Genomic DNA, 25,888 nt, shown 5'->3' with positions numbered 1-25,888 from the left:
AGTTCTAAATTCATTAAGTTAGCCTGTCAAAATTAGCGGTGGAATGGAGCATAAGTGATGGCCAATGTCTTCTTCCCCACCTTCCACACAGGGTCATGATGAAATAATCAAATACAATTCAAAAGATTATTCAGCTTGTTATAATTAATATCCAAATGACAAATGTTGGTGAAAATGACACGATTTTTCATGATTAAACATACAACTTCTAACACACGAAACATACACATGTGTGATCTTTCAGATGTCAAAGTTGTTAACCTAATGATACTTTAGGTATTTCAAGAACTATTTTATAGGCACCATCCTCAAGTAAATTATCTGTGTTCTAGCTACATACACCCACATGCACACCACATACACACACCAGCCATTGGCTGGATCTTAAAACAAGTGTAAGAATGCTGAGGTAGAGGTATCACAATACTAATTAAGATTAGAAAACAAACTAGCAAGATTGATACTTATGCAGGATGGTTGTAACAAATCCTTTGGTTTAATTCAGCCTCAGTTGAAAAGATTAGCTTATAGTTTTGTTGACTAAAGGTTACCTGCTTGTAGTTGTTGAACCTTACATGTTCCATGCTGCTGGACTCCTATCCTCAGAGGCCAGTTCTGAGGGTGGAGGAAGCAGAGGCCTCTCTGTCAGTCATGGGGACATTGCATAGCCAGAAGGTAGCAACCAGTGACTGCAGCAGCAGCCATTGCAGGCAAACAAGCACAAAGTGAGCCAACTGCCATCAAGAAGCTGTCTTCCTTTCTTTAAGTTTCTGAAGATGATGGCCTGGCTGATTCTTCCTCTTGGAATTCCTCCTCAGAAGCTTCTTGGTGAATCAGAACGGGATGCTCCTCTTCTGAGGTCACTCGCATCACCCAGTGTTAGATCTCCTTTATGCAAACAAAGAACCTCCATGTTCCAGTACGGTTCAGAAAGTCCCTGGTTCCAAAAATATTCCATCGGTCAGTCAGTCAGTTGGCATGTCCTTACGCATTTTGAGACATTTGAGGTCATGGGCCAATCCACAGACATTATCTCAGCCATCCTAAAAAGTCCTAACTCAAAAATAATTTCAAAATAATGTGCATTTATTTTCCTAATTAAACACCATATTCTTAAAATCATAAGTAATCTGTTTTTATTACATGGGGAATAAAGCCACATTGTTAGACAATTTAAAACAATGTATCAAGTCAGAAAGTCTGACCTATGGTATTTTTAGAAAGTGTAGTAGATTCTCCTACCTGCCAGGCTGAATTTCAGACTACATCTTTCCCCCATAAACATATCTTATTCATCAACACACCAGACCAGACCAGGGTTTTTTTTTTTAAATTTTATTTTAAAGTTGCAAAGCATGCTTCTCGAATTTCTGCTCTGGGACCCCTTGGACCAGCAGGCATCTGTCTGAAATGAAAACCACATAGAAACTTTGCAATTTTTTAAGCTCTGCTTCATTCTGGATATTAAGGTAATTCTAACTCTGACAAGCATTTTCTTCAGTTAGAAAATGTTTGGTGTAGTAAACTTTTAAGTAGGAATTCTCTTTAGCTATGGTGCTTGCACTTAAAATATTTTTACCTGTTTGAAACTTCTTGTTTGTTGGAATATTTCCGAAAGCTTGATCAATGCTGTCTCGGATACTGTTGTATAATCATCTTCTCTTGGTACACCTCCTATGGTAACTACAATATTCTGCATAAATCCCTTCATGATTAAATAGAATAAAAAGCACATGTGGTTTCAAAGTTAAGTACAAACAAAAGCAATGAAGTTACTCCACGAGTACACAAATGCTTGCTGACAAAGTTATATAAGTTATTAGAAGCTCTATCCACTAAGAATGTGTCACTATAAAATGTTTGCAAGCAAACTGGTTTGGAAGAGAGCACTTGTTTGCTGATAACATTCCAGTGCTGAAATATATCTCATCATTAAAATAAATGTTTGGTTGCAAATTTGGCATGATGCAAATGTAGTTCAGTGTAGTCTATGAAATCCTTGTTGTTCCACAGCCCCTACAAAAATGAGATTCCATTTCATGATGTTATCCAAAAATGAATAATTTTAAATGGGTTTGTTTCCTTCATAGAAAGACGAATATCTAACTGTTGAGAAAAATGTGATCTCTTCCTTTTCCCATATTTAGTAGATTATAGTGTTACTAATATTTTGAATATATGTGTTAGGTAAATAAAATTTTAGCACAAAATGTAAAAAAAAAAATGTGTGCCTGAAAATATATATATAAATCCGGATAGAGGCACCTCCATAACAGGACGTAATAAGCACTGAAAATTGACACTGAAATAATATGGGAGTTATTTTGCATAGCACCTCCACTTTTTGAGGTAGCTGCATATGGATTTATATTCTTGAATTCAGGGAATCACGGTGGTTAGTCGTAGCTAGAGATTGTCTTTGGGTTCATGGGTCAGTTTTGTAGGATTACCATTCAAATAAGCTTGAAGCTGTTTGATAAGAAGATTTCTCCAATACATTATAAGGAAGACCTTTACACAAATCTGGGTATTTAATAGGAAATAAATGTATATGAAAACTGCTTGATAAAAAGCTGGTTTGGAGGACTTTTCATTGTTCTGTGTGATATGGTACTTGGAAGGCCAGATGGTCTAATGATTAGTGCATCTAACCTCCAACCACTTGTCTTTCTGTAGGGTGAGGGGTTACGGTGCCTTGTTCCTGACCTAAGGCTGGGAGTGTTTTCCCGCACCCACCACATCTGTGTCCTTGCTCTTAAGTGGGGTATGGTACGGAGTCTAGGGTTGTCATCCCTCCAGGATTGTTCTAGAGTCTCTAGGAATTAAAGATTAATGTCATGTGATGAAACCTCCAGGAATATGTCCAACCAAAACTGACAAGCCTATAGGGGTCCTAGCCCAGGGCACTGTGGAAAGTAACATCAGCAAATTTCTCCCCATGGAGAGTCTAAGTCTGCCATGCTGGGCTACTTCCTATCTGTGCGCTCCTTCAGTTTGGAGCATGGTTCTTATAGGCCAAACTGTCATTAGCTTCACACAAAAAAGTCCAGATAAGCAGAGCCCGGCAAGGCCTCCTGGTTTCTGAAGAGGGTGGTGGCCGGAGAAACCACTGCCTGGGACCTTACCCGCTTGGTGGTCCCCTTTTAGGCCCCACCATCTGTCTGGCTTCCTGGAGGATTTTTTTCTCCTGCAGCCTGTCCTCCACCCTTTGTCTGGGCTTCTGAGCTTTGCCTGGGCTCCTCTGGCCATAACATATTCACCAAGACTGGAGGGTTGGGGTTACCTGGGACCAGTATTGCCTTTTAACTCATTTGTGCCAAGTGTGGGGTTTGGATACCTCGTCACATACTGACTCTGAGTACAGATCAGCCTGTTGTTGATTTTCCATTTATAGAATTCTCATACTGCACAAATTTTCTAGCCTAAAACTTACTCATAAAAGATGGTCCAATTCTGCAAACCATTTACTCAAATGAGCAGCCTGTACCTATGTGACTAGCCTTACTGAAAGACAAGGGATTGCTCATGTGAGTAAGGATAATTATTTTAAAAGTTTTCAGGATTGAGGATTCATATTATATCCTTAATATTAGGACTGAGGAGGGGGAAATTACTGTATATAATCATTGACTTTTATGTCATTGCAGTAGATACTATAGTTTTGTATCTAAATAAATAAGAACTATTTATCTCCTGATATATTTTATACTTATCTCTGTAATTGATATTCAAAATTGTCCTCATGACACTAAATTGTCTATATTTTCTAGAAGATGACCAGTTATGAGAAACTAAACACAATGGGTCAAATTCACATCTTGGCTTCAGCGAGATTCCCAGCCACTTGTGTCTGGACTGAATACATTCCTGTATCTCTGGAGTTAAATCTACAGTTACACTTATCAAATCCTGTGGGCCAATATAGTTACAATAACTTCTTCAAAGGTTAGATTAATGGGGCTTATTATAGTATTTAGTCTTGCTTAACAGAACAAGACTGATTATATTGGACTTTATTAATAATAATTGCCCTTTTAAGGAGACTTTTAGTAAAAAAGGTCCTTTTTTTCTCTGGTAAATCCTTGGCCTCAGCATCATTTTAAACTAAAGGGGTGGGCCTTCTCCAATCAATCAAACAGAAAGAGCCATGGTATAATTTACATTAAAAAAATGACTGGGATTTCTTCAGGTGTATTTTATAAAGATTTTTCATATAAATTAAGTGCAGCTAGTTCTATTCGTTTATAAAGTCTCCACAGAAAAGTGACCCATTTTCTTTACCATTCTCTCCAGGCAGTTTCTAAAGAATTTCCGCAGAATTTTTCTTATAATGTTCTAAAAAATAGGACTCTGCCACTGAACAAACACTCATTTATTACAACAGGTATTGCTTTCCGACCAGCCATGGTGATTGTGTTTGCTTGAGGGTAGAGTGACAGAAAGGAATTGCTGATGCAGAGACTATTATCAATAGTTATGGAGGAGCATCACATGGTCAGGGACAAAATAACCTATTATTGCCCTTGACACAATACTGATTTTAATACTAAACGTTCAATAAGAGAATCTGACTACGTAGTGTTTTCATTAGTCATGTTTGATTTAGTATTCAATGTCTTCGAGTAACTAAGCCTGTAGTTCCCATAACCCACAATCGAATTGCACTTTCATCTTTCCTAACACAAGAAAAAGATATTGGGTTTTTGGGAGGAAAGAATGATTTCATACTGGATGAGAAGCTGATATGGGAAGTGCTACTGATGCATTATGATTATTTGATAATGTTAATTAGGGAATACTGGAAGTCACTTACATTAAGAGTCACATTTCAAATGGAATATTATTTAAATTGCACAAAGTAGCTACAGGACGTAGTGAGAACTACAACACCTAAGCAATACATCTTAACAGTAGACTGAACTTTTCAGTGTCCTACCTGGTATTCAGTTTTTAAAAAAAATAGACATAAAATGGAACATGTTTTTTTGGGAATATATCTGAAGGGGAAAAAAAAGAATACACCTCTGACACTGGGAGGCCAGGTGCCAGCTCACGTCAAGACACTAGATGTCAACTGAACACTGACAAATACATAGCTGGAACCACTGTGGCTCACCTGTGGGTTAGTATTTTTAAAATAGGTATTAATTATAAAAATGTGTTTAGAGTTTAGACCAGTGGTGGGCAACCTGCAGCCCATGGGCTACATGCCGCACATCAGGGTAATCTGATTGTGGGCCATGAGAATTTTTGCTGACGTTGACCATCCACAGTCATGGCCCTCCACAGCTCCCAGTTGCCGCGGTTAACCATTACCGGCCACTGGTTTAGACTTTATGAAATGCTTGTAAGCTATTGCATGCATTAATCTCCTTTATAATATCTGTATCCCATTTTATAAGGTAATAATTGTCTTCTTTGTAATTGTAAATCACCATACAAGAGAGAAGCATTGTACTAGTTTCTGACAGAAGGTGTTATCTCCTGCTCAACAAAAGAAGGACCATCAACACCAGATGAGCCACTGTGGAACATCAGAGGACAAAAGACTTTGTTGATTGGTCCCTGCCCCACTCCATTCCCCCCCCCCCCACCATGCACTGAAAATGTACGACTGAATTCCTCCCAACAGCTGAATTTGCAACTGAAAGCAGAAGCAGGGAAGGAATAAAAGCCCCTAACATGGAGGAACTGTATCTTTTATGCTGCTTGGACTTTAAGGGGCAAGGATTATTAAGCATAAGCAAAAGATCCCCAGAGGCTGCCATGAGTTAGCCCTGAAGGACATATAGAGCTTGCTGGTTATAGAAGCTTCTATAACTTTTTGAAATTTAAGACTGGGAATCATTTGTGTGTATATATGTTTACCTGCTTTAAACTTGTCAATAACTCTCTTATTTCCTTTTCCTACTTAATAAATTGTTTCCTAGTTAAATAGTTTATTATAGGATTATAGGACTATAAGCATTGTCATTGGTGTGAAATATAAGGTGCAATTGACCTGGGGTGACTGGTCCTTTGGGACTGGGAGTAACCTGAATATTGTTGTAATTTTTTTGGTGTAAGAGACCATCTGTCACAAAGGCAAGCTTCCTAGGGACATAGATTGGACTACCCAAGTAGATGTCTGTGACTCCGTGTTAAGTGCTGTTATAGTGCTTGAAGAGTTCACACTTGATAATTGGTTGGTGAAATCTAAGTATAGCACTCACAACGAATTTGAGGTTTGTTCCCTGCTTCCTAACAGTCTGCCTTGAGGTTGGTACCCAGGCTTTTGAACCACTGCAGGGAAGCTTGACAACACCTTATTCGCTGTACTGATCTAGTGAATGGTAATTGAATGTGCATGGGTAGAGTCATGTTTATGCTTTTGAATCAAAGGTCAAATGAATTAATGTTCTCTGTGAACTCCTGTCAACCCTAAATTGGACAGCTAGGTTAGTGAATGGGAATTTTAATTTAAAATGATTTGCATAGATAATTGTAATATTGACATGCCTACCCTTCACATGGTTGAATGAAATGTGTTCTCTGGGGTGACAGGGTACGCACTTAATTCCACACAAAAATGTTGGACTCAAAAACAGCTGCCAAGCTTCCTGAGATCCCAGCAAAATTTTTCAGAATGTCAGAAAAGGTTGAAGTCTAGTTCAAGCCCGAACATCCCTTCGATCAGGCAGACGGCTCCCCACCCCCCCATATTAGACTTTTAAACAGTACCTTTCACTAAGTTATCTAAGTACACACTTGTACCCCATGTTGCTGACTGAGCTGTGGGTGGTCAGTGATGGAAACAAGAGCTCAGCCTACCAGTTAGAGCTGGGTTCAGGGTGGAAAGAATCTAGGCAATGAGCCCAGGGTCAGTACTGCAGGGATGAATGCCAAATGCCAGAGCCAGGGAGTAAAGCAGAGCTGTAAGCCAGGGAAGAAGCTGGGGATAGAAGCCAGCAACACTGATGCTGTAGGGGTGCAGGAGCAGGATACGAAGTAGGCTGCAGCAGGAACAGGAACAAGTGGTGGAACAGAGCAGGATCAGGGACTGGAACAAGAGCAAGCATAACTCTGGGTATTTGCTGAGCAACTGCTGATCTGCTATGAGGTGTATAATCAGGGCTGTTAAACCAGCAGCCAGTCAAGGGCTGTGGACACTTTGGTAATTTCAAGGCACTGCAGCTGGGCTCATTCATTGCCTAGTGGTGGAGTCAGCCTGGGAACAGGCCAGCAGCTCGTCTTAGCTGGCCTGGTCCCAGACAGCACCCACCTTCATTTGGGGTTGCATCCCAGGAGACCTTGGGGCAGTTTCTTGGTGGAAGGAGAACAGGGGCATGGATGTGTCCCATGGGTTCCTACAAATGCTCATCTGAGCTGTATCCCTTCCAGTCAATCAGATATTAGAGTCTTCCCCAGACTCAGCAACAGTCAGGAATCTTCTGGACCACATATTTCTCATGGCCCTGCATGGTTATCTGCAGAGGGGGAGGAGTAGTATGATGTGGGAAGGGATTCTTAATCAAATGTTTCAGGAGGGAGATGTAGAACATGGGATGGATCTTGAAGCATTCTGGCAGATGCTATTAAAAGGCTACCAGGTGAAGTTGTTCCATGATTGCAAATGGTCCCAAGTACTTGTTGTCCAGCTTTATGGATGAATGGGTGGATCACAGATTTTGGTCAGACAGCCAATTCTTATTCCCAATCTTGAGGGTGGGGTTGGCTGACAGTGTTGGTCAGCATTGAGCTTATGCGCTGTCTTAGCCTCTTCTGACCATTGCCTGAGTTCTTCATGTGGATGTGTGTGATGAGGTCAGCAATGGTGGGCATTGGCGAGTCAAGGGTGATTTCCAAAGTGGAACCCATAATTCATGAAGAAAGTTGTCTGTTGGGTAACAGTATGTGTGGAGTTGTTGTAGGTGAATTCCGTGTGAGGAAATAAGTGCCAGCCAGTCCTTCTGCTCATAATTTAGGAAGCACATACTACTCCAGGATGTGATTTACTTTCTCTGCCTGACCACTGTTGCTGGGGTGGTACCATGTCATGGGAAACCTTATGATAATGGTGCTAACATGGCAGGAAAACACTCTGGTGCTCAGGCACTGCTTCTTCATCAGAATCCTCAGGCACTTTTTCCCATGTGCATTGCTTACACTGAACTTCATTGCTGCTATTTCTGGTGAGTCATCAGTTGATAGTATTATGTTCTTCAGATGTCTTCAGCTATTCTGCAATATTTTCAGTGCTAGTCCACAGCAATGAGAAATTTTGAAGAAAAATGTTCCTGATTCACTCCATTCAGTGTCTGGTACACAGTAGGCTGCATATATTGATTGCCCGTGTTCTTTTGCTGATAGCCTGAAAGACTTACAAGTAGCATTGAATGAACCGTCAGAATTTAGCCTGACTTCCAAAACCAGAAGTCATATTGCAAGCTGAGTAAAATACATGCCAAAATTTAAATGCGTTCTGCTCACCTCCACCATTTGGCTGAGAATTATATTCCCCAGCAATTCTATTCTGGTCCTTCAGCACTGAGATGCTGCACTTGATGCTGAAAAAGACAATACTAAGAACCTTCTCACAGAACTGGTACAATTGTGAGAGGAACGGAACAACATATATGATGAATGTGTGCACATTGCAGCAAATCTTGGCATTGAGGCTCCAGGGAAAACATGCCCATCCTAAAACAGAAGTGATGATGCAAGTGATCAAGATTTCTAACCATCAGAGGAGTGAAATTCTAGAACAGCCTTTCAAGGGGAGAAGTGGGAACAAAAACTTAACTGGCTTCAAGACTGAGCTTGATAAGTGCATTGAGGGGATGATAGGATGGGACTGCCTACAATAGCATGTGGCCCATTGGCGATTGCCAGTAGCAAAAATTCCCAACTGCTGGAGACAGGATACTGGATTGGGTGGGCTCTAAGAATTCTTTTACAGGTATCGGTCTTGCCCACATGCTCAGGGTCTAACTGATTGTCATATTTGGGGTCGGGAAGGAATTTTCCCCTAGGTCACATTGGCAGAGACCCTGTGGGGGTTTTACCTTCCTCTGAATCATGGGGCCCAGGTCACTTGTTTAAACTAGTGTAAATGGTGAATTCTCTGGAACTTGAAGCCTTTAAACCATGATTTGAGGACTTCAGTTACTCAGCCAGAGGTTGGGGTCTATTTCAGGAGTGGATGAGGTTCTGTGCCCTGCAACGTGCAGGATGTCAGACTAGATAATCACAATAGTCCCTTCTGACCTTAAAGTCTGTGAGTCTAAGATAAGCCTCTAAAGGACCATCTCTGGGACAACATTTTCTTTCACATAATGCACTTTTTCATGAGTGGCCTCAAAAAGTAATTTGCTACACTCGCATATGTTTATTAAAAATTGCATTTCTCTGGATTTTTCTTGAAAAGAAAGAAGTTGCTCACAATAAGTTTGTGTCTTTATTCCACTGATGTCTCTAGGGATATAAAAAAGGGAATCAGTGTTTCTCAAGCACATTTACAACAACAACAACAGGCGGCCTCAAAATACTGTCACCTTTTCATTTACTAAATAAGCTGCATGAAGTCTCTCTGCAGAATCTCTTCCCCAGCCTGATTGTTGCACTTCACATCTTTTCCTGCTGCTGACCCGTGTCCGTGGCCAGCATGGAAAGATCATCTCTAATGTGTGAAGTACTACCACAGCACAACTATGGGTCAGTTGAGAGCTAATGGCCTAACAACTCTTGCAGTTGAAAGTGATCTGGCAAGATTGGTGCGTTTCAATGACACTATTTTTCATTTGCTGCAAAGAAGACAGGAAAGCACTATTATAAATTGAAAATCTTAAAATAAATTATATGGAAACTTCTTTTATTCTTCTTGCTTCTTTACTCCATTCTTTATTACCACAGACTTACAGGGGTCTGTTCTCATATTTTCAGCTTGTACTTGAGTCTTGTATTCCTCAGTTACATTTATTTATTTCTGGAAATACTGGTACTTTGCTTACATAGATACTACAGATGTTTTGGGGGCCCCAGTAAAATTGTCCCCCTTTTACCGTGCTGTTTTCAGTCCTGGTGAGGCTGTTGGTCAATAAAAAAATGACATGAAGAGGTTTGTTTATGCTTATATCATTTTTTAAAATAGGCTTTTATAATTCATTATTCTTTGGCCTACCAGCCTGACCTATTAAGTGACTGTCATCAATAGAGAAAATTGCAGATGAGCTTATTACCAGTTATCAGTTATTTTGTCATTTTCCTCCAGTTTTGAAATCTTGATATTGAATATAAGATTATTGACAAAACACCATTCTATATAATTTTTTAATGTGCCTAGTTACTTTTGGAGATCAAAACCCTCTAGTGTTGTTCTTCTCTAAATATCACTTAGATATTTGGGCCTATAGCTTTTATGGCCAAATTCTAGCTTTGGACATGCAAGTACTGCTCTCATTGAGTGTGAGCTCTCCCTCTCTTCTCACATCATCAATATCTGCTGGGGTCCATCATCTGAGCAATATTATCCATTTGTGCCATGTCCTTAACTCCAGTTCAGCTTATATTGTCACTCGTCTTTCATCTCTTCATATCTTGATTAGAACAGCTCACTTCTCCTAGGCATATCTAAATCCTATCACTCCAGCATCTGCAGAATCCCACAGCTTCATTCACATGCATAGAAAACAGGGTGACAATATCAATCAACTTGGCTCCCCATTCATTTCCAGATAGGTTTCAAAGTTTCCCCTTTTGAGCAGTGGTTTATTAGCCACTGGGCCAATGGGGCTTGGGTCAACTGGGGGGCCCTGGAAAAATGGGCACCCTGTTCCCCAACCCGCTCCACCTGCCTGGCGCTCCTGCTGGGGAGCAGGGTTGGGGTGCTATGGTTTGCCCCGCTCCGGCCACCAAGCACTCCTGCCCGGAAGCGGGGTAAGCCCCAATGCCCCGATCCCACTCCCCAGCAGGGGCACCGGTGCGGGGAGGAAAGCAGGGTACTGCAAGTGGAAGGGGAGGGGCCCCACACTTGCTCTGGCCCAGGGCTCCAGGAAACCTTAATCTGCCTCTGCATATGCAGCAAAATTACTAAATTTTAAAATAGCTTATCTTAATTCTAGTACACAAAAATGTGGTTTGTGATTGTGACTCTACAAGTGGCATTTACAAATCTGTTGAATTTTCATGTGTAGAGGATAACAATGGTTAATATACCCTGCATCTTTAAAAAAGAGCTAGGTCTTCTGTCTTTACCATCTTACAAAGGGTCTCCAAACAGAAGAGAGAGATTGAGGTTACATATTTAGATGCCACAAAAATAGGGGCCTCATTCAAAGCCCATTGAATTCATAGTTTCAATGGGCTTTGGATCAGGCCATATATTCCTAAAGAAGACACAGCAGGCAGATAGATAATTAGATAGCTAGAAAAGATGTCAGAGAACAGACTTTCTTGTAAGTCAGTGGAGTTTCTCCAGATATAAATTGGTGTAAAAGAGTGCAGAATTTGACTATTCAGTTTTATCACATTAGTCCTGACCATGTGTTTACAAGGAGGTGACAGTTAGGAAATACAGTTTGGGCCCAATCCCACTCCCCCTGAAAGCAACAGGAATTTTGCCATTGATTTAAAATGGAAGTAAGATCAGACCTTTTATAATTCTGCAGACCACATTTAGCATCTTGAGCTTTGCACTGGGCATATCTAAAGCATCTCTTTTTCATCCATTTTTACTTTAACCATATCAACAACAATCTTTTAAATGCCATCATCTTATTCAAATGTCACCACTTCAGCAAGGATGAACCTAATTCATGGGCTCACACCGGAGGCACCTTTTGCCTCAGATACTGTGCCAAGAACAAAAGGGCAATGCTGAAGTGGCTAAAGTACTGTGTTGTGCTGAAAAAAAAAAAAAAAGAAAGAAAGTGCCCTTTTGGTTTAGCTTCTATTTTGGAGAAGAATTTAGAAATAGTAAAGTTCACATTTGGTCAGGTTGCACTTGCTGCTCCAGGGACATTATCAAATTCAGTGGCAAAGAAACTAAAATCACCCATGGTAACATGTGCCTCACACTTAGTACTCAAAAGCGATACTGACACTTCTGGACTACAGGGCAAAAGTGCCTTAAACCAATGATCATGCTTTCTGCTTCGTTTTTGTTCTCTATATCTATTTGCTATTAAATTTAAAGAGGAGTTGAGCAATTCAGAAACTTTCACATTGCATTATGTATTGCCTAGTAGCACATAAGCTATCTGCCAGTAGCCCCTTGGATTGGAGTATTCATCTTTTCTTTAAAAAAATGCAAGTTATTGATTTAAATAATAAAAAGATGGATGGTTTCAGAGTAACAGCCGTGTTAGTCTGTATTCGCAAAAAGAAAAGGAGTACTTGTGGCACCTTAGAGACTAACCAATTTATTAGAGCATAAGCTTTCGTGAGCTACAGCTCACTTCATCAGATGCTGTTACCTAATATAGATAAATAAAGAAATTAACCCTAAATGAGACTTGGATTAGTTTACTTAAATTTTACAGTATAATCCAAACAGCATATCCTTCTGGGTTGGGGGAGAATGTAGGGATGAAATAAAAGTAGGCACAGGACATCATCAACAGCCATTACGCAGGGTACCCATTTCATCAGTCTTTTCATGCTTGCCCATATGGCTTGCTAACCCACATTCAGACATGTGGCATGCTCTGCAAAGTACAAAAGTATTGTAGCCTAATCAGTGGTCACAAAATTTAGAATTTTACTTTCCCAATAACCATCCACTCACTCTTCCTTAAAAAGAAAAGGAGGACTTGTGGCACCTTAGAGACTAACCAATTTATTTGAGCATAAGCTTTCGTGAGCTACAGCTCACTTCATCGGATGCATTCAGTGGAAAATAAATGCTCAAATAAATTGGTTAGTGTCTAAGGTGCCACAAGTACTCCTTTTCTTTTTTGCGAATACAGACTAATACTGCTCCTACTCTGAAACCTGTCACTCTTCCTTGTTTCTTATTAATATACATGAACAGAAAATATAATCATTTAAATTATCCAGATGTTTATCCTTCTTAACATTAACCTAATACATTTACTTTCTCACAAATGTATAATAAATCTTATCCCTAACAATAAAACATTTTCCATATATCTTACCTATCTACATATATCTCACCTACCTATCTACATATATCTCACACACCACCTTATTTAGCCTGCAAAAGAATCAAGAAGGACTTAGGTCTGTAGACAGCAACAACACAAATACCAATGTAGATGGTCTAGTCAATATTGCTTAGGACACATTGTCTAAGTGGAATAGCCCAACTTCTCTTCATGGTGGTATCTCAAGGTGATCCATGAGAAGTTTCCTCCTTTTTCTTATTTTTCTCTATGTAAAGCATGTAAGTCACCACCACCTGCATCCACACTTCTAAAGTCACTGAGACACTTTCTCCAAAATTGCATAATCAAGTTCTTTCCAACTTGCCAAATCAAGATTAATGGCTTGTCTACATAGGGACACTCAGGAAAGTTAAGACAAATTAAATAAAGGTGTGAAGTTATATTGCATTCATCAAAATACATTCAACCTCTGTGTGGATATTCTCATTCAGAAGTAAAGTAGCCTTAGCTCATTGTAGCTCAATCCTCCATGGATTCATTTCATCCAAATGTGCTTTAAGTTCACACCTTTACTAAATTCATCTTAATTTTCCTGTGTGTCCCCATGTAGACAAATCCTAGCTTGTCCCTTAATAGCTTGTCACTACATTAATGATTGCACAGTGTTAATCTTATTTCATCTACATGTTCAAAACATAGGCTGCCTTTCGATTCCAATATAGCTCCTTCTGCACATTACATAGGCAACAAAATTAGAGAGTGGGATATTTGAGACTGTTTGAAAGGGGAAGAGGTGGATAAATGTGATGTCAACAGAATCTAGTTTGCTAAATGTTTCTTTGATTACAAAAAGGATTTTGGGTTCTGGCAATTTTTTTTAAGCAGAATGAATATTTTGTCTATCCAGAAATTATAGGATTAACATCCTTTACCTCTTTTTAAATGGCGTGGTTGCTGTAGCCTCATCTATTATTTAACTTCTAGTAAGTATAGAGAAACTGCAACTTCTCTTACTTGTTTAGTTAATTTTAAAGGAAATATTGATCCTTATGTAACTAAATTCCATCGGGCTACCTTCCTGTTTTACTGGCACCTACTAATCACTTCAAATGATTGCCCAAGGTATGCACAGGAAGCATGGTAGTCAATAGCTATTGGTGACCTGACTAATGGATGCTGGTAGGTTAGTCCACAGAGACATCGTGACAAGGAGTGGAAGTTCCCATTCTAACTTCAGTGAAAGATTTCAACAAAGATTATTCCCTAACTAGTCCGTCATCTTAAAACAATTAGTCTGGAGGTGGCTGTGTTATTAAATGGGCAATTTTCCTCAACAGTTCATGAAATTACTTGGAAATGATCATGCTGGAAAATTCTGGCAGAACAGAATTATACTGGTATTGACCAGTTTGTTCACAGCTCTACAGTATCTTGATCCTGGCTACCTTAGGGAGTTTCTCCATAGGCTCTGTTTCAAGATTTGAGATGAGCTGAGATGCTACTAAAATTCACCTGATTTGAACTATGGAGGGTGGTAGGAGCAGGAGGCTCTCAGGAGAGGCTCTGGAATTTGCTTTTCATATTTGCCTGTCTGGCAAAGTCCAAGACTGTTGACCTAAAGGTTATAATGCAAAACTCATCTGTTTGCACAATGCACCAGTTGAATGTTGATGTAGGATGAATGTTGCTCTGATTAGGATGGAATTCTCTTGGGAGTGATTACTGTAATATAATTGAAGTTTGTATGGTACAGACATGGAATCAGAGATCTTGAGGCATATTTAAATAATAAAAAATACATAAATTGTTTATTGGACAGCTTTTATCAGTGGTTTATATTAAGGTGTTATATGTTCCGTAAAACTATCATTGTGCCAGGTGACATAGACAGTTCTAGGGGTGTGGAGTATTCTCTCCATGTGGAGCTCTTCCATACTTTTCAGAGCTACCTTCCTGACAGTGATACCCTGAAAAAGGCAGGTGTGGGATTTATGGGAGAGAGGGTAGGAAGAAGCAAACCCCCAAAAGCCTGAGGCATTAAAAAAAAACCCTCCCAATGCCTCTCCAAGGTGGCTTTGATCTTTTCACATTTCCAGGCTTGATTTGTGGTTAATTAAGTGAAACTGACACACAGCTGATGATAGTGACATTGTTCATACAAAATTAATAACTTTTGAAATTAGACTTCAATCAATATATCTTTATTGGTGTTCATTAGATCTTAGTTACAGGAGTTCAGTAAATTAGGTGTCTCTTTGTTTCTGTTTTTTATTTTGGTAATTTTTGTTTGGTTGGTATTTTTAGAAAATATTAAACTTTGGTCAATGTCTCTATTTTTAGGGAGTCATAATTCTGGAATCCCTTGTCCAATTTACTTCACATTTGATACAAAAATTCTACCTTACCTCCAGACTTAGCCTCACAATTTTAAAGTTGGAAACTCAGTTGCACCGTCAACTATAACACCATAAAATGATCAATACTTTTGCTAGAAACAGGGACTGCAGTTAGAACTGTAAGGGAATAATAAGATCTCTGAAATTTAGAACATCTATTTTCAAAATTAGCAAGAAATAGAATGAATTAAAAATAAGGGTAGCAAAAAGGCACAGAAGAGTTTGGAAAAAGTGTTAAAAATAAATTAGATTGTGCCCAATGTATACACACGCTATCTAGCAATAAATACACTGAGAATGAAAGAGGAGTAATATGGATGAAAAGTAATCAAAGTTAAAACAGGGCTATGGAAGGATACATTCATCAAGTACTGAGAAGAAGTGGAAAGATTACAAAATGAAGCTAAGTGTAAAAAAATGATAAGTAAAGCCAAGGTGGGGAATGAAAGGAAGATTACAATAAAGGTTATGATTAATAAGAAAATTTCCAAGTACATGAAGAACAAAAGGTCAGCAGGAGAAACACTACACTCTCTAAAAGATGGCAAGAGTAGTTTATTGCCAGAAGACATAGAAATTGATAAAAAAAAAGGTGTTTAGAAAAGGTGATGAAGGACAGCTGCAAGAAACAGACAAATTTCCTGGGAGAAGAAGAAGAAATGCTAAAGGTAATCACACCAGAAGAGTTGATCAAGAAATTAGAACATCTAGCAGTTGATAAAACTTTATGGCATGATGGAATACATTGCAGAATTCTAAAGGAAGAAGCAAAATAAATAGGGGAACTCATAGGAAAAATCTTAAACATGGGAGTCAGTGATAGCCTGGAGAGACACTAATTCAACATGCATACGTCATCCTTTTTCTTAGAGAATTGGATATTTTGGGAGTAAACTTAATTGCTATCAAAACATGAATAAAATATCCCAGTACAAAAGGGATGGAAGTAAAATCCATAAAACTATAGGCCTATAAATTACAGTTAAACACCAACTGCCGGGTTTTTTACAGCAACAGAGAGAGATGAAAAGGAGTACTTGTGGCACCTTAGAGACTAACCAATTTATTTGAGCATAAGCTTTCGTGAGCTACAGCTCACTTAGAATCATAGAATCATAGAATATCAGGGTTGGAAGGGACCTCAGGAGGTCATCTAGTCCAACCCCCTGCTCAAAAGCAGGACCCATACCCAATTAAATCATCCCAGCCAGGGCTTTGTCAAGCCTGACCTTAAAAACTTCTAAGGAAGGAGATTCCACCACCTCCGTAGGCAACACATTCCAGTGTTTCACCACCCTCCTAGTGAAAACGTTTTTCCTAATATCCAATCTAAACCTCCCCCACTGCAACTTGAGACGATTTCTCCTTGTCCTGTCCTCTTCCACCACTGAGAATAGTCTAGAACCATCCTCTCTGGAACTACCTCTCAGGTAGTTGAAAGCAGCTATCAAATCCCCCCTCATTCTTCTTTTCTGCAGACTAAACAATCCCAGTTCCCTCAGCCTCTCCTCATAACTCATGTGTTCCAGACCCCTAATCATTTTTGTTGCCCTTCGCTGGACTCTCTCCAATTTATCCACATCCTTCTCGTAGTGTGGGGCCCAAAACTGGACACAGTACTCCAGATGAGGCCTCACCAATGTCGAATAGAGGGGGACGATCACGTCCCTCGATCTGCTCGCTATGCCCCTACTTATACATCCCAAAATGCCATTGGCCTTCTTGGCAACAAGGGCACACTGCTAGCTCATATCCAGCTTCTCGTCCACTGTCACCCCTAGGTCCTTTTCCGCAGAACTGCTGCCTAGCCATTCGGTCCCTAGTCTGTAGCTGTGCATTGGGTTCTTCCGTCCTAAGTGCAGGACCCTGCACTTATCCTTATTGAACCTCATCAGATTTCTTTTGGCCCAATCCTCCAATTTGTCTAGGTCCCTCTGTATCCTATCCCTGCCCTCCAGCGTATCTACCACTCCTCCCAGTTTAGTATCATCCGCAAATTTGCTGAGAGTGCAATCCGCACCATCCTCCAGATAATTTATGAAGATATTGAACAAAACCGGCCCCAGGACCGACCCCTGGGGCACTCCACTTGATACCGGCTGCCAACTAGACATGGAGCCATTGATCATTACATGAATACGAACAGAGGAGGGACGCATGCGATGAGAGCAGGCAGGATGCTATGGTCAAGCCCATGGGGGAGCAAACTGACATGCTCCGCTGTATGGTGGATTTAATGCGGGAAAGGCAGCAAGACCACAGACTGCCGCTGCAGTCCCTGTATAACCACCCTCCATCCTCCCCAAGTTCCATAGCCTCCTCACCCAGACGCCCAAGAACATGGGGGCGGGGGGAGGCTATGGGGACCCACACAGTCAACCCCAGAGGGCTGCACAAGGAGCAGAAAGTTGACATATCTTAAAATTTTGATTTGGTTTCTGGACTTGTCCTTCCCTCCTCCTCCACGCCCCTAACCCAATACTTCCCCTCCCATGTCTAACTTCTGATTTCTCTCAATGTTTTGTGCAACAAATAATAAAGAATGGTTTTAAAACAATTGTGACTTTATTTCCTTTTATATATATATATATATATATATATATATATATATATGGGGGGGCAGGTAACTTTAAGTGAAACAAACACAACTGTCACACCGTGCCCCAGCCAGTCATGAAACTAGCTTTCAAAGCTTCTCTGAAGTGCAGCGCGCCCTGCTGCACTCTTCTAATCACCCTATTGTCTGGCTGTGCGAAACTGGCCACCAGGCGAGTTGCTTCAACCTCCCACCCCGCCATAAATGTCTCCCCCTTACTCTCACAAATATCGTGGAGCACACAACAAGCAGCAATTACAATTGGAATATTTATTTCGCTGAGATGTAACCGAGTCAGTAAACTGTGCCAGTGTGCTTTCAAACATCCAAAATCACATCCAACCACCATTCTGCACTTGTTCAGCCTATAGTTGAACTGCTCCTTACTACTGTCCAGGGTGCCTGTGTATGGCTTCATGAGCCATGGCATTAAGCGGTAGGCTGGGTCCCCGAGGATAACTATATAACTATATATTTTCCTATCTGGGAAATAAGTCCTTCCTGCAGCTATTCAAACAGACCAGAGTTCCTGAAGATGCGAGTGTCATGCACCTTTCCCGGCCATCCCACGTTGATGTTGGTGAAATGTCCCTTGTGATCCACCAGTGCTTGCAGCACCATGTAAAAGCACCCCTTGCGGTTTATGTACTGGCCGCCCAATTGTTCCGAGGCCAAGATAGGGTTATGTGTTCCGTCTATCGCCCCATTGGAGTTAGAGAACCCCAGCACATTAAAGCCATACACAATGGTCTGCACTTTTCCCAATGTCACTACCCTTGATAGCAGCTGGTCAATGATTGCGTTGGCTACTTGAAGCACAGCAGCCTCCACAGTAGATTTGCCCACTCCAAACTGATTCTGGACTGATGGGTAGCTGTCGGGCATTGCAAGCTTCCACAGGGCTACGGCTACTCGCTTCTCAACTGAGAAGGCTGCTCTCATTTTGGTGTCTTTGCGCTTCAGGGCAGCAAGTCACAAAGTTCCATGAAAGTGGCCCTATGCATACGAAAGTTTCTCAGCCAGTGGGAATCATCTCATACCTGCAACACTATGCAGTCCCACCAGTCTGTGCTTGTTTCCCGGGCCCAGAATCGGCATTCCACAGCATGAACCTGGCCCAACACCACCATGATCTACCAATCACCACATGCCGTGCTTCTAGGAACATCTGTGTCCATGTCCTCATCAGTATAGTAATCGTGCTGTCGTCGCTTCCTCGCCTAGTTTTGCAGGTACTGCACATACTGTTGGATAATGTGCGAGGTATGTATAATGGTCAAAACTTCAGCGGAGATCTGAGCGGGCTCCATGGCTATGGCACCTGCATGGGTAATCCTGGAAAAAGGGCGTGAAACGTAGGAGAGTAGAGTGGCAGCAGAAGAGGTGCTGTTTGGTTCACGATAGCTGAAAAATGCAAGAAATGGTTGTCTTCTGTAGCTTTCATGGAGGTGGGAGCCCAGGACAGACAACATGGAGAAGCTCGGTAGCATGGCAAGAGCGGGAGAGTAGAGTTGGTGGCGAAAGCTGTGCTGCTCGGTTCACGATGGCCGAGCAGAGTTGGCAGCGGAAGCGTTTGATGAGGAAGAGAAGGAGTAGATACTAGAGATTACATAGGAAGATGAGAGGAAATGTGTGGTGGATTCATAGTAGCAGGAGAGCAGTGGTGCACCATCTGCTGAAAGCAGTATGGCGTCTGCATGCCAAAAAGGGGTGAAACAATTGTCTGCCATAGGTTTCACAAAGAGAGGAGCAACTGATGACATGCCCCCAGAAACACCCGCAAGAATGTTTTTGCCCCATCATGCACTGGGAGCTTAACCCAGAATTCCAGTGGGCAGCGGGGACTGTGGGGACTGTGGGATAGCTACCCACAGTGCACCGCTCTAACTTTGGATGCTAGCCTTGGTACTGTGGAAGCACTCGGCTGAATTCGCGTGCTTAATGGGGACACAGAAGACCAAATGTATAAAATCACTTCCGAAAATTCGAATAAAATAATTTTGAAATCATTTCGTACTGTAGATGTACCCTTCATAAGCCCAGTTCCTCAGCCTCTCCTCATAAATCATATGCCCCACCCCCCTAATCATTTCCATTGCCCTCTGCTGGACTCTCTCCAATTTGTCCATATCCTTTTTGTCATGGGGGGCCCAAAACTGGATGCAATACTCCAGATGTGGACTCACCAGTGCCGAATACAGGGGAATAATCACTTCCCTCAAAAAGAAGATAATAGTATGATAGCTGTGGATATGTCTTGATTTTTGGGTGGTGATAACTGTACTGTAAATGTTTTGGTAGTCAACAAAAAAATTGCAAAACTGTTTTGTCCTCAGCAATTTAAAAACAAAACAAAACTATGATTCATTCAAGTGGGCTGCTCAATAGCTCAAAGAGAATGGGTCTGTCATTTCTGGAACATCTGAACTAGAATGGCTATTCTGTTGGATTGAGAAAGCAGAGTATCTGGAAATAATTTGATTACTTTGATTACCATGAAATATATTAAAATCTTTTTAGAAAAGCCATCTTTTCCTCCCTAAATGGGAAGTTCATCTTACACATTTTATTGTGGCGCGTGTTAAGCTAAAAAAAAAAATTGGTTTGAAGATGGATAGTACTATCATGTGCTGCACGGGGTGGTTTTGCAATGAAATCTGAATCGTGGTTGACCTAACTATTGGAGTTGGGAGATAATCCTGGAAAACCCCCATATCAACTTGATCAGTTCCAGGCAGGCTTAATTACTAGAGAGTCCTCCATGACTACACTAGCTGTGTCTCTCAAAATTATTAAGTGTTGTACACGTAAAGACATATTAATCTGGTGTAATTGTGAGATGCCTCACCTGAAGAAGTGGGGTTTGTATTTTGTTCTAAAGGGAATAGGTTCATATTCATGTCGATCTCTACTGAAAGTGAGTTTCTGATTTTTTGGCTAGCTTCTGAGAAAGCTCTGTCACCTTCACACATGTACAGATATCTAACTTCTGAAATTGACAGCTACATAGTTCCAGTGTAGTATAGCTGTGGTGTGCGTCATGATCATGCTGGAAACACTGCATTTCTCATTGTTATGAGCCAAGTCTGAAGTTATACATTATTTTAGTACCTTGAAGTTTCTGTCATTCAAAAATAGTGTGTTGCAAAGGCTTGTGGGAAGTCCGTTTACATCTGTAAAGTTATGAGGACTGTGCACATCCTCGCTTAGACACTGTATTATCAAATAAACAGATTTTATACTCAAATGTCTGCCTGGTACTTAGGTGGAGTTTTATCTCAGGCAGACATTCGTTCAGTGAATCTATTTATCAAACAGTACTTTATCTAAGCAAGGACGTGGGCAGCATTTTTAATAAGGCATATATAACCATGCAGTACAACTAGAAATAATTTTTAAAAAAACCACCCTACTATATAGAAATGTTGCATGATATGTTTAGCAGCTGGTCACGGAATACAGGATCTGTGTTTTTCATCAAAGTACTAAAAAGGTTTAAATGTTTATGATATGAAATGTTTGTTGTGACATTAGTATTTTCATTTCTGAATTGCATTCTGTCATCGTTATCTTTCGTACTAGAAATTTGAAATTGTCTTTTCAATATTTATTTTTTAAAAAGCTGGACAAGTAGCTTTTTAAATTTATTAGAAAACTCCAGCCCCACTATAATCACATAGCCCAGTTTCTCTCTTTGCTTTTAGAGTGACAATTCATAATCCTGTATTTAGAGTGCAATGCACTTCCACAGAACTTTTGTTTTCAGATCAACCTTAGGATTTCATATTGGGATTAAGCAGAAGAAGAGATGTGAAGGATCTGCAGTCTCATCTGAATACTCTCATGTTCATTTCTCATTAATATTCCTGGGAGTTTCATGCATGCATGGAAATTTCAATGTCAGCAATCAAGGCAAGAAAAAATATGAAAACAATATTTTCTCATATAATTGAAAATTTGCCTCAGCACAAAATATCCTTGAAAGGGATAGTTAAGATAAAACCATTTTAGATCAGATTCTGCAACTCAGTCCTAATGAGTAGTGTTGTACTCCACGAAGCATCCCATCAAATTCAGTTAGCCTGTTCTTGGACTAAAATAAATAAAATAAAATAAAATAAAATCAGGACTAAGTGTGGCAGAATCAGGCCTCTTAATGGCTGTGTATTCGGGATCATATAAAATCTTATGTTTGAATATATTCTTACTCAGAAATGTATGTCTGAAGTGAAAGAAATTACAATAGCTGTTTTTATGTAAGCACACTGTGTTTCTCTCTTAAGAAAAATGAATATAAAATATGAGGGCCCACTATGATTTTTGTCTTTTGTTAAATCAGCTCATAAAGAATGTATGTTGAAATGAATGGTTACTTCACTACCATAAACAGGACAACTTTCACATAATTTAATATGAAATATGATGCTTATCAACAAGAAAGCTGTGATTCCCATATTCCCAGAAGGAATGAGGAAGTGAGTGTTACATTACTGGTGATCTAAAGAATGTTGTAATTAATTCATTAATTAATTGAATTAATTACAACATATACGAACAATGAATTAGTTGTATATTTATTTATTTATTGAATTAATTAATTACTATATATATATATATATATATATATATATATATATATATATATATATATGTGTGTCTTTTGTTGCATTAAGCATAGAAATAAATGGGTCATCAGATTTTTCTATAGCAATAACATTTACTGTTACATTTTCAGCAGTTCTTCTTAGATGGTAGTTTTTTATATTCATAGATTCATAGATATTTAGGTCAGAAGGGACCATTATGATCATCTAGTCTGACCTCCTGCACAATGCAGGCCACAGAATTTCACCCACCACTCCTAAAAAAGACCTCACACCTATATCTGTGCTATTGAAGTCCTCAAATTGTAGTTTGAAGACCTCAAGGAGCAGAGAATCCTCCAGCAAGTGACCCGTGCCCCATGCTACAGAGGAAGGCGAAAAACCTCCAGGGCCTTCCAATCTGCCCTGGAGGAAAATTCCTTCCCGACCCCAAATATGGCGATCAGCTAAACCCTGAGCATATGGGCAAGATTCATCAGCCAGATACTACAGAAAATTCTTTCCCGAAAATGAGAGTTCACACTGATATTCCAGGACAGAGTAAAGATTAATAAAAATATTATTTTTTTCAGTAAAGCTGTGGTTGACTACTCAGGAGCTGATTCTTCAGATATTACTCCAATGAGAGTTTTATTTCAGTGAGAGCCTCAGGACGAGACCTAAAATTTGATACAGAAAAATGTGCTTTTGTATTTTAAAAGAATGGCTGTCAGATCCTCAGATGATGTGAAATGATACAGCTCTGTTTATACCAGTTGAAGATGTGGTCTATGCTTATTTCTATAATTAAAAAAAAATGCTCCAAATTCTGTCCTCGGTTACACTTGTGCAATTCCACTGAACTAAAGGGGCTGTAATAGGTGTATCTGAGCTAATCTTGGACCAGTATTTAAAAATATAGATTCTAAATGAATATAATCATTTAAATTATGTTCTATAAAATATAGATTAAATCAGTTTTTAATTTGTGAGCCAGACTGCACTGAGCATTACACAGCTGCAGACATATTCATATATTGGGAATGGTAAGTCTGCTTTCTGAAATGCTAAGATTAATGATTTTCTAATTCCAGATAAACTTTGCTTAGCTCTTTATTAACTCCTGGACAGCAAAGTGGAGAGTTCCCAGAGCTACCTGCTAATGTGGTATGAGCTTTCTACTGTAAATGGTAAGGAATTTAAGATGATATTGAGTTCTCAAAACCTTTCCCTTTACTCCCCATCACTCCAGAATAAATTGGGCTACTTCTTCCCTTTCTCCAGCAACAAGAGTTAAAGTGGTGAAAGTGGAGGCTGGTGGGGTGGGAGAGAGCCAGAGACTGTTTCATTGAATAGCAGATGGGTAGCTCCCCATCCTGTTCCTGGCTTGGAGGACAGCAGCACCTTTTCCACATGGGCTAGTGCAATGTGAGCGCCCCTTTTGTTTCAATTTTAGTGCCAAATTTACACACTGGGAGTAGGTAAAGATTTTCCATTGTGCACCATCAGGTGGTGACTAGGAGTAAAGATATGAGAATATTTAAGAAAGCAAAGGGAGAGAGAGGAAGAAAAGCATTCTGATGTAAGAAATACAGAAGGGAGAGGGATGAAAGAGGCAATGAGGGAAGCAAAGGAAAGAAAGTAGCAATGAGTATAGGATCACCGCCCTGCCACATTAAAGAGGGGCTTTGGCAGGATTGATAGGGGAAGAGCCACCCTGGAGTCGTAAGGTCTGCTTTTGGAGTCCTCTTACACTGACTCCTGAGGTCAGCCTGGTTAGAGCACCTGGTGCTTTTGATTGGACAATTCAAAGGCCATCAGGCACCTAGCCTCTTCTGATCCCCTCTCCCTTCTCATTAAAGTAATTGCACTCAAAAATCAGGAAGTACCAGATTTAAAATTGTTTGTGCAGTCTTAAATTGTGCTCCCCTTATGCTCATGCACCATAATACAGTATCTAATTATATACTCCCATACTATTTTTCCCCTCAGTCCCTAACTCATTCAGTTTCCATGATGTATCCCAGCCTTATGATCACCAATCCATTGCAGTTTCCTCAGGAAGTTGGTGGTTTTTTGAAGATAGCTAGGAGTGCTGGTAGCACAGGATCTGAGGAGAGAGTCCAAATAGCCAGCTAATCCTGCTGTAAGAGTGTCAATGCCTGAAATGATGGGGTATCCAGGATGTCCAGGTTTATTGATCTTGGGTAGCAGATAGAATACCCCTGGTCAGGGCTCTGGGGGTGTGTCCATGTAGATTTGTTCCTGTGCTATATCAGGGAGTTTCTTGAGAGGATGGTGTAGTTTCTTTTGGTAACCGTCAGTGGGATTAGAGGATAGTGGCCTGTAGAATGTGGCATTGGAGAGTTGCGTGGCAATCTCCTGTTCATAATCTGACCTGTTCATGATGACTACAGCACCTCCCTTTATCATCCCCTTTGATTATAATGTCAGGAGTTGTTTCTGAGGCTGTGGATGGCATTGCATTCTGTACGGCTATGATTATGGGGCAAGTGATGCTGTTTGTTCAATATTTCAGCCTGTGCAACTCAGGCTATGAAATTGTGAACAAACAGCATCACAAACAGCATCACTTGCCCCATAACCTCAGCCATACAGTTCTGGGTCCAGTTCTGTTCGATATCTTCATCAATGATTTAGATAATAGCATAGAGAGTACACGTATAAAGTTTTCAGCTGGGAGGGGTTACAAGCTGTGATGAGCTGCCAAAATCTAAACAACCAGTTCCCTCCTCACCCCACGAGGGGGTCATGGCCCGCCCCTGCCCCCTGGGACTCCTGCCCCATCCAACCCACCACGTTCCTTGATGCCCACCCCCTGGGATCCCTGTCCCATCCACCCCCCTGCAACCAGAACTGGGCAGGAGGGTCTCGTGGGCCACCGTAGTGGGTGCCCACCCTGCCCTGCCTCTAAGAGCCAGAAGGACCTGCTGGGGGGCGAGGTGGGGAGTCCCGGAGGTGCTTACCTGGGGTGGCTCCCAGGAAGCATCCAGCAGGTCCCTCTGGCTCCTAGGGGTGGGGTAGCCTGGCTAGGAGGGGAGCAGGGGGAGCAGCTGCTCCCCCCACTGATCACATCAAAAGTGGCACCTTAGGCACCGACTCCATGGGCACTCCGGGGCTGGAGCACCCACTGGCAGCTCCCCACCGTGTGCCCGGCCTCAGCTCACCTCTGCTGTGCCTCCACCCCTG

General features: G+C 40.7%; 1 protein-coding gene across 1 annotated transcript in view; it reads left to right on the top strand.

The window, feature by feature from the left end:
• LOC311523606 (uncharacterized protein) overlaps positions 1–25,888 on the top strand; it is a 173,015-nt gene that overhangs the window by 130,557 nt on the left and 16,570 nt on the right. Inside the window, exon 3 of the mRNA XM_084633779.1 lies at positions 23,773–23,868. The gene's annotated coding sequence lies outside the window, so the exon portion shown is untranslated. The remainder of the gene's footprint in view (positions 1–23,772; positions 23,869–25,888) is intronic.

The sequence above is a fragment of the Lepidochelys olivacea genome (assembly GCF_965140295.1).
Source record: "Lepidochelys olivacea isolate rLepOli2 genome assembly, chromosome: 1".
NCBI classification, from domain to species: domain Eukaryota; kingdom Metazoa; phylum Chordata; order Testudines; family Cheloniidae; genus Lepidochelys; species Lepidochelys olivacea.
Note: the sequence above shows the minus strand (reverse complement) of the source record. Positions and strands in the feature narration are given on the sequence as shown.